Raw genomic sequence first — 9,258 nt, forward strand, 5'->3', positions numbered from 1 at the left:
TGGCCGCGGTTCGCCGTCCTGGGCCAATGGGGGTGGCGGGAAGCGGCGCGGGCGAGGGATGTGCTGGCCGCGCCTTCCCGCCGCCCCCATTGGCCCGGGACAGCGAACCGCGGCCAGTGGGGGCCGCGATCGGCCGAACCTGCCGCATCAGCAGGTAAATAAACTGGCCCGGCCCGACAGGGTGCTTATCCTGGCGAGCCGCGTGCCAAACGTTGCTGACCCCGGTATAGACTTTCAACTGGACTTTAGTTACTCTGGAAGGGGTTTGTCCATTTTGGACTGTGTGACTGGGCTGGATGGCCGAGCCACTGAAGACCTGCCTAACAAGGTCGACAACCTATAGGAGGAGCCAGGAGAAAAAAGACTGTAACACCACACCCCACTGACAGGAGGCACTCACGAGAGATGTGTCCCCCGTCACATATACCCTTAGACTAAAAAAAGCTATTTTGCTTTAGCAGCAGTATTGTAATACTGATACGCTGTAGTGTACCTGGGTGGTGTTCTAGAAAGCAGACTGGAAAAATAGTAAGGAAAATTTGCAAAACATTCAAAAAATAATTTGGAATGCCATCAGCTTCCTGTTTTGATGGAATAAGTCAGGACAAATAATAGGTAATAGCTATTAAGAAAAATGAAAAAAAAGTTAAAATGAAGATCTTTAGTGCTGTTAGAAAAATGAAGAAAGCAAGCAGCGGGGAAGAGGAAATTCTTGAAAAGTTCTATGGAAAATGGAAACAGACATTGATTTCAATGACAGCTCTATGGCTATACCAATGTGTAGTACTATTAAAATATACTCTGCTACTAAAGAGCAGCAGCACTTTCTACATTTGTTTGTTCTGAACACAATTATTTTAAAACAAGCTTCTGTTTTTAGTGGCAAAACTTTATCTGTGAGATAATGACCTTTATTGCACCAATCAACACTTCGTCTGGTTTATAATAAGCAATATGGACTGATGAAGCGGCCTTTTATCAGTTAGATAAGGACTCACTGGGATAGTTTCACCTCAGGCACTTAACATACTGCCAGTAAACTTTATCTGACCGATAAAGAATCGAGATGGAGGTCCTTGTTACTATTCTAAACCTAAAGTTTAGGAACGAATAAAAAAAATCTCTAAACATTAGAGCACAGATATCCTTTTAAACCTTGGCAATTGGCCTGTGACTTTCCAAAGTTCTGTATTGGTTCCTAGAGGTAGAAGTTCGGAGTAAAGAATGATGGTATTTCCTGTCCTTGGATAAGTGCCAAGACCAGCACTACAATATGATTTTAAGAGTTTCCAGAACTAACCAAGACAAGAAGGGCACTTTCTGAAATAAGGGAGCCCTAGGGCTAATTCTGAAGTATATCATATAATATAGTGTAGTTCTATCCAGGACAATTATCTTAAGCATCCTGCCATCCAATAAATCTGTATATTTAAAATATTTATTTTATAAATCACACATGCATTTGTTATATTTCTATTTGTGTCAGCCCAGGCAACCTTAATTCTGTTGTTTTCTAACTTTTGATTGCTTGACTTTACAACATTAACATTCCTTTAACATAGTTTTTGTATGCAATATCTTAAGTTTTTAAAAAAGCAAACAGAGATAAACAGAAATCACATCGTATGGAACCTTATTAACCTTGACAAGGATCAGCAGCAGGATTGGATCCTTCCATTCTACAGTACAGATCTCTAATATTTGAGTTAATAGTAGGGCTGTCAATTAATTGCAGTTAACTCAGGCGATTAACTTAAAAAAAATTAATCGTGATTAAAAAAATTAATCGCTATTAATCGCAGTTTTAATTGCACTGTTAAACAATAGAATACCAATTGAAATGTATTAAACATTGTGGATGTTTTTCTACATTTTCATATACATTGTATTCTGTTTTGTATTTCAAATCAAAGTGTATATTATTTTTGATTACAAATATTCGCACTGTAAAAATGATAAAAGAAATAGTATTTTTCAATTCACCTCGTAGAAGTACTGTAGTGCAGTCTCTTTGTTGTGAAAGTGCAACTTACAAAGGTAGATTTTTTTTGTTTGTTACATAACTGCACTCAAAAACAAAACAATGTAAAACTTCAGCGCTTACAAGGCCACTCAGTCCTACTTCTTGTTCAGTCAATTGCTAAGACAAACAAGTTTGTTTACATTTATAGGAGATAATGCTGCCCTCTTCTTATTTACAATGGCACCAGAAAATGAGAACAGACATTTGCATGGCACTTTTGTAGCTGGCACTGTAAGGTATTTACGTGCCAGATATGCTCAACAATCATATGACCCTTCATGCTTCGGCCACCATTCCAGAGGACATGCTTCCATGCTGATGATGCTCATTAAAAAAAGAATGCATTAATTAAATTTGTGACTGAACTCCTTGGGGGAGAATTGTATGTCTCCTGCTCTGTGTTTTACCCGCATTCTGCCATATATTTCATGTTGTAGCAGTCCCAGATGATGACCCAGCACATGTTCGTTTTAAGAACACTTTCACTGTAGATTTCACAAAACGTAAAGAAGGTACCAATGTGAGATTTCTAACCAACCCAAGGTTTAAGAATCTGAAGTGCCTTCCAAAATCTAAGAGGGACGAGGTGTGGAACATGCTTTCAGAAGTCTTAAAAGAGCAACATTCCGATGCATAAACTACAGAACCCGAACCACCAAAAAAGAAAATCAACCTTCTACTGGTGGCATCTGACTCAGATGATGAAAATGAACATGCATTGGTCTGCACTGCTTTGAATTATTATTGAGCAGAACCTGTCATCAGCATGGATGCATGTCCACTGGAAAGGTGGTTGAAGAATGAAGGGGCATATGAATCTTTAGCGCATCTAGCACGTAAATATCTTGTGATGCTGGCTACAACAGTGCTGTGCGAACACCTGTTCTCACTTGCAGGTGACATCATAAACAGGAAGCGGACAGTATTATCTCCTGCAAATGTAAACAAACTTGTTTGTCTTAGCGATTGGCTGAATAAGAAATAGGACTGAGTGGATTTGCAGGCTCTAAAATTTTACATTGTTTTATTTTTGAATGCTGTTTTTTGTATATAATTCTACCTTTGTAAGTTCAACTTTCATGATAAATAGATTGCACTACAGTACTCTTATTAGGTGAACTGAAAAATACTATTTCTTTTGGGTTTTTTTTACAGTGCAAATACTTGTAATCAAAAATAAATATTAAGTGAGCACTGTACACTTTGTATTCTCTGTTGTAATTGAAATCAATATAATTAAAAATGTAGAAAACATCCAAAAATATTTAAATACATGGTATTCTATTATTGTTTAACAGCACGCTTAATCACGATTAATTTTTTTAATTGCTTGACAGCCCTAGTTAATAGGGTAACCGGTAGCAATATTAGACATTATGCTCTCTGTGGACCAATTAGTAGAGGAATGAGATGCACACTTTATAGATGGGTCTTACCGCTTTTTGCTAGACAGCAGAGAAATGCTGAGCCTCAAGAAGCTTGGCTTCTATTCCTAGTTCTGCAGGGGAGGTTGGACTAGTGAGTACATACCTCTCCACTCCTATCCCAACCAAATTGACCTCTTCTGTCCCAGTCTCACCTACTCTTATTATTTCCAGCATGTACCCATCTATTCCCAGCACGCCCCTGCCACCTCTTCTCACTCTCTGCACTGAGCTCACAGGACACACCATTACCCTGATGTCAGTTCTGGTGACCAATGCAAACAGCGGGCCCCAGCAATCGCAAGAGAAGTTTTCTTCAGCCCCTGCAGCCTGGGCTTTGGCATGCTCAGAGCAGACAGAATCTTTCAAGAATTTAGCCATCTATTCTGACGGGCCTCTTGAGTATGTGCAAATAGTGATTTTCAGAGGCTTACGCTTGAGCCAAATATGGGTGAATTTTCATGGGGCAGCACAAGGCACCTCTCTAACCTCAAGCTGACCACCCTGCCAAAGCTGCTCCAAAGTATGTAAGCACTAGAGCTTCTCAATGGAATGGTTACACACATTTTTATAACACTGGTAAAACAATGCATTTTCCCCTAACTTTGTATTCAGAAATGGCTGAACCACTTTTGCTGAAATTAAAAAAAAATAAAAAATCAACTTACAGCAGGCATGGAAGAAATTCTGGCCGAATAATTTAAAAATATTAGGCCCTTTTGGCTATAGGTATCAAGCCCCCTCTACAATAAATAAGATATTTACTGAAGGAATATTTTTATGGTTCCCTGAGATAAGAAAAAAAAACTTGGGGGGAATTATTGTCAAATATTGAAGTCTTACACAGATCAATTTAAAAGGCAAGATTGGGCAAAGAATAGTAAGAGGGCATCATCCACCAACTATCCGTGACGTTATACTGTAACAGCGTGGAAGGGAGAGTGGCATCTGTTAACTCATACATTTCTTGTCCCCTTCCTTGAGCGGCCTAGGGAATGGGCAGAAAGGGGTGGGGACTGGGAGACTGCTAGATTGCCACCTTCCTGCAGCATGCCAGTCAGCACTACTGCATACTGCCCTATACATGGGGCTTGTGGAAAGCCATGCTTTGGCCCAAAAATCGTATCCGTTCTATAGATCGTTAGTTTATATCCATCTCGATCTATGTTACTAAATAGACTCAGTACACATATACACACTCTATATGGATCTGTAATATGTTGCCTCTTTATTTTAGGGACCAGAATTTGTTGTCAGTTAGAAACCTGTGACATCCACTGAAGTCAAAAGTCTCTGATTCTGCATAGATTTAATTAGGGCAGGGTGTGGATCAGAACCTATCTTAACATGCTGAATTTTTTTTTTTTTTTGCACCTTTCGGGGCTGTGTAGGATGCAGACAGGACAAAATGTGTTCCACTGTGCCTCCCTGCAGTAGAGTGGTTATCCTCTAAAGATTTGCCTACCATGCCTTAGCTAATGCTAGTTTAATATCTGCAGTATTTTCTATACTTCCCTAAACTGTAGTTAGAGTACCATTATCTAAGGTAATTGCCAAGATTTTAATGGTGACCATGATAAATGCCTCTATATACAAACTCTTATTGATATTCATATGGTATTTCCCATTACCACTTTAACTCATTCCCATAATATTGGCTGGCAGAATTTATTTGGCAATGTCTAGACTTTTGACGGTGGTAGACTCAGACTTTTAAAAAAAATATTTTGTAAATATATACAGCACTCTGTGTATGTGGCAATGAGAGCATTGTGTATAAGCAATTTAGTGATAATTTTCTATGTTTAATTTTAGACACAAATTCAGACCAAAGATATTTCTTCCCAGTCCTGTCAATCATGGCAGAAACACCATTGTACTGGCATCCCCCCCCCCCCCTTTTTATTACAGTAGAAGAAAGAAGAGAAGATTCTGTAGTTTTGCTAAATTAGTAACTACAAGTTTCAATATTCCAGACTTCTCTGTGAGTAAGAAATATTGCAATAAGTTATAAACTTAGTTCATCTCTGAATTATGCATTGTGTACTTAGGGTGTACTAGAGCTATAGTATGTTTATCTGTTGACTTCCACTGAGATTTAGGGTCTATTTCTACTTAATAACTTGCTTTGTTTTGTTTGACATGTATTTTATGTCTTCCATGTGCATGGATACATAAGATACACAATCGTGGGTGAGGGTCTTGAGAGAAAGTGCAGCACTATAAGCAGTAATAATAGTAATTGTAAGACAAAAAATGGGACATAGTTTCTTTTATTTTATCTTGTATCTTTCCTTCACTGGTCTAGGGATGTTACTAAATTGCATAAAACTGTACATAAGAAATTGAATCATATTATTCTTTTATTGTATTTAAAAGTTTAATTCTTGGCAGTCCACAAAACTGACAAGAAAATATATCCATTACCTTTCCTGCTGACTTGCAATTATTGTCCTCACTCCAAAAGAAATGTTTTTGCTAAGCTTACTGCTGATTGACATCCTATACTAAACCTCAGCTTGTGTTTCCATTATTCAAACTGAGACTAGAGCACAAATTGACCCTATATATTAATGGCTTTTATATTCAGAGATCTGGGTTCAAGTGGTGATTATTGTAGATCACAAGCCTTATGAATTTGGTGGTTGTGGTATAGATTATAAAACTCCTACTTTTTCTTTGAGTAGTGTCCCTAATGGTACTCCACTCTAGTAGTGTCCCTATGGGTGCTCCATCTAGGTGCGCTTGCACCCCATGCGTATCAGATCACAGGTTTTTGGTAGCAATGTCTGTTTGGCCTGTGTATGCATGCCCTGCAGCCTTGTGCCCTGCACCCATGGCTATATAGTTCTTTCAGTGATGACTGCTCATCTTCGCAGACTAGGAATTCCCATCACTCAATGATTGCCTCTCAAGGTATGCTCCCACAACAAAGCCTCAGTGGCCACTAAGAGGGCCAGCAACCTATTTCTCAGACTGGGACTACAATTAAACATTAAAAAATCCACCTTAACCCCAGTGCAAAGTTTGGAGTTCATAGGAGCTTACCTCAGTGCAATAATGGCCAAAGCATACCTTCCTTCGCATAGGGTCATAACCCTCACCAATTTACTCAGTATAGTCCAGATCAGCCCCCAGACATGAGCCAGAAATAGTCTCCAGCTGTTGGTACATATGGTGGCTGGCACTTTTGTAATAAAGCATTCAAGACTTCACATGTGCTGCCTCCAAGGGTAGCTCAGAACTGTTTATTTGCCAAGCAAACACAGTTTGAACAAACTAGTTTCGGTGACTTCAATCATAAAAAGCGCCCTCGACTTCTGGAAGGACACTCACAATGTTTGTGAAGGGTTCCCCTTCAATCAACCATCAACAACGTCAGTTATAACAGACACATCCCTACTGAGATAGGGAGCCCACCTAGATGCTCACACTGTTCAAGACAAGGGGTCTCTTCTCCAGTCCACTCTGCACTAGAACGCAGAGCAGTCAGAAATGCCTGTCTCCATTTCCTTCCCCTGATTAGGGGCAAATACGTGAAGATCGTAATGGGCATCATGTCATGTGTGTTTTATATCAACTGTCAAGGGAGATCACCTTCCCTCTGCACTGAAGCAGTGAGGCTCTGGAATTGGTGCATACGAAACCAGATCAATATCTCAGCAGCTTACATTCTGGGTATACAAAACATCACAGCAGGTGCTTCTTTCAAGATCACGAATGGGAGATATACACCACTGGATATTTCAGTATTGGGGTGTCCTGCAGATAGACCTGTTCGCCATAGCCAAGAGCAAGAAGTGCTCCCTGATCAAGATGTAGCTAGGTCACTACTCCTTGGGGGATTTCTTTAATCTTTGTTGGAGTTCAAGCCTGCTGTATGCATTCCCCCAACTCCCTTAATATCCAAGGTGCTGTTCAAGATACAAAAAGATACAGTCAGGTTTATTCTAGTAGTTCTGATGTGGCCCAAGACAGACATCGTTCCCTTACTGCATCCACCTTGCCGTTTGTCAACTGATCTCTCTCCAGACCATCTCCTACCTTCTCTCTAAGGATGCCAGTCAAATCGTTCACCCCAACCTCAAGATTCTTAGTCTCAAAGTATGGCTGATAGATGGTTCACAGGGTTATAGGATGTAAAGAGAGTGCTGTTACATAGTAGGAAACAATCCACTCATGATACCTAAATGCAAAAGCGGTTAAGGTTCAGTCACTGTTGTTACCTAAGACATCTCTCACCTACATCCTCTCCGTTATCAGTTATGCTGGATTACATCATTAGAGCTAAAAATGATAGGATTGTCTCTAAACTCTGTTAGGGTGCACTTGGCAGTTGTTATGACCTCAACTTGGTGCTCAGTTGCCTTACGAGGCCCCCTCTTTGAACCTATGGCTGTCTGCTTCCTTCTACACTTGTCTAGGAAAACAGTCTTTCTAGTAGTCATTATGTTTGCTCAAAGATTTGGAAAGTTAGGGGCTTTGATGGCATACCCCCTTCACAGTCTTTTTTTAATGATAAGGTCACATTACAACAGCATCCCAAGTTATTACCAAAGGTATCCTCAGACTCCACATAAACCAATCTACCCATCTACCAGTTTTCTTCCCTAAATCACACCAGGATAAAGGATATGCGGCATTACATATACTCAGTGTCAGGAGGGCATTAGCCTTTTACCTAGACAGGACTAAGCCCTTGAGAAAATCTCCCAGATTGTTTCTCTCTATTGCGGACAGAAATAAGGGATCTCCAGTTTCCAAGAAAAGACTCTCTACCTCAATAGCCTTTCTTAAGAATGTTCCAGAAATATGTAGATCCACGACTTGGACCTCCGTACATACATTTTCTGAACACTATGCGGTCACTCTTGCCTCAGTTTGTAAAGCCACGTTTGACTCTATTGTACTGTCTTCAATCTTTGACTTGACTCTGAAGCCCCACCCCTCCATAGAAGTACTGCTTGGTAGTCACCTGGAGTGGAGCACCCATAGAGATGTTACTTGAAGAAGAGAAGATTACTCACTTCTTTACTCTCAACAGCTTCGCTATCTGCCCTCCTACCCTCTGCTTTGGTATTCTATACAATAGAGCTACGCAGCTCTTTATAGCCATGGTGCAGGGCATGAGGCTGCAGAGGGCGCATGCATGGACTGAATGGAGACGGCGACCTAAAGTCTCCAATCTGAGGTGCATGGATTTCAAGTGCACCTAGAGTGGAGCACACATAGGGACACACATCTCGAAGAACCAGTTACTGCACAGGGTGAGTAGCCTCTTCATGTGAAACAAGGTGACACAATTACGGTAGTAATCTCTTTTTGTAAAGAACTCAGGAGTTGGTCAGTATGAATGTGGCCATACAGAATAAGCCTCATCAATGGAGCTTTGTAGGATAGCTTGTTGCGCCATTCTAGGCTCCAGCTGGTTTAATTAGTCTCTCATTTTCAGAGGGACCAACTTCAACAAGACAACAAAGCACAGGCTTGAGAAAGAACTCATATCATATGAGCCTATGTATTGATCATCTGCTAAAACAATCAGTAGGTTTTCCTTTGCAAAAATATTTGAGTAGCTTGATCTTTGTTGTTCAGTAATGAAGGACTGAAGCTAATTTGCTCCAATGTGTCTTGTAAATTCTCTTTGGCCAGGGCCGGCTCTAGGCATCAGCAAAACAAGCTGGTGCTTGGGGCGGCATATTTTTAGGGGCGGCATGGCCGGCGCCAGAATGCCGCCCCTAAAAATGTGCCCCGGCCACCCTAGCTCACCTCCGCTGCTGCTGCCACGGCGCGCGAAACAGCTGATTCGCG

General features: G+C 40.7%; 1 protein-coding gene across 1 annotated transcript in view; it reads left to right on the forward strand.

Moving 5' to 3' along the window:
* ERC2 (ELKS/RAB6-interacting/CAST family member 2) overlaps positions 1–9,258 on the forward strand; it is a 633,577-nt gene that overhangs the window by 533,827 nt on the left and 90,492 nt on the right. The gene's annotated exons all lie outside the window — the stretch shown is intronic.

The sequence above is a fragment of the Terrapene carolina genome, unplaced genomic scaffold, assembly GCF_002925995.2.
Source record: "Terrapene carolina triunguis isolate 2854851 unplaced genomic scaffold, T_m_triunguis-2.0 Scaffold89, whole genome shotgun sequence".
NCBI classification, from domain to species: Eukaryota; Metazoa; Chordata; order Testudines; family Emydidae; genus Terrapene; species Terrapene triunguis.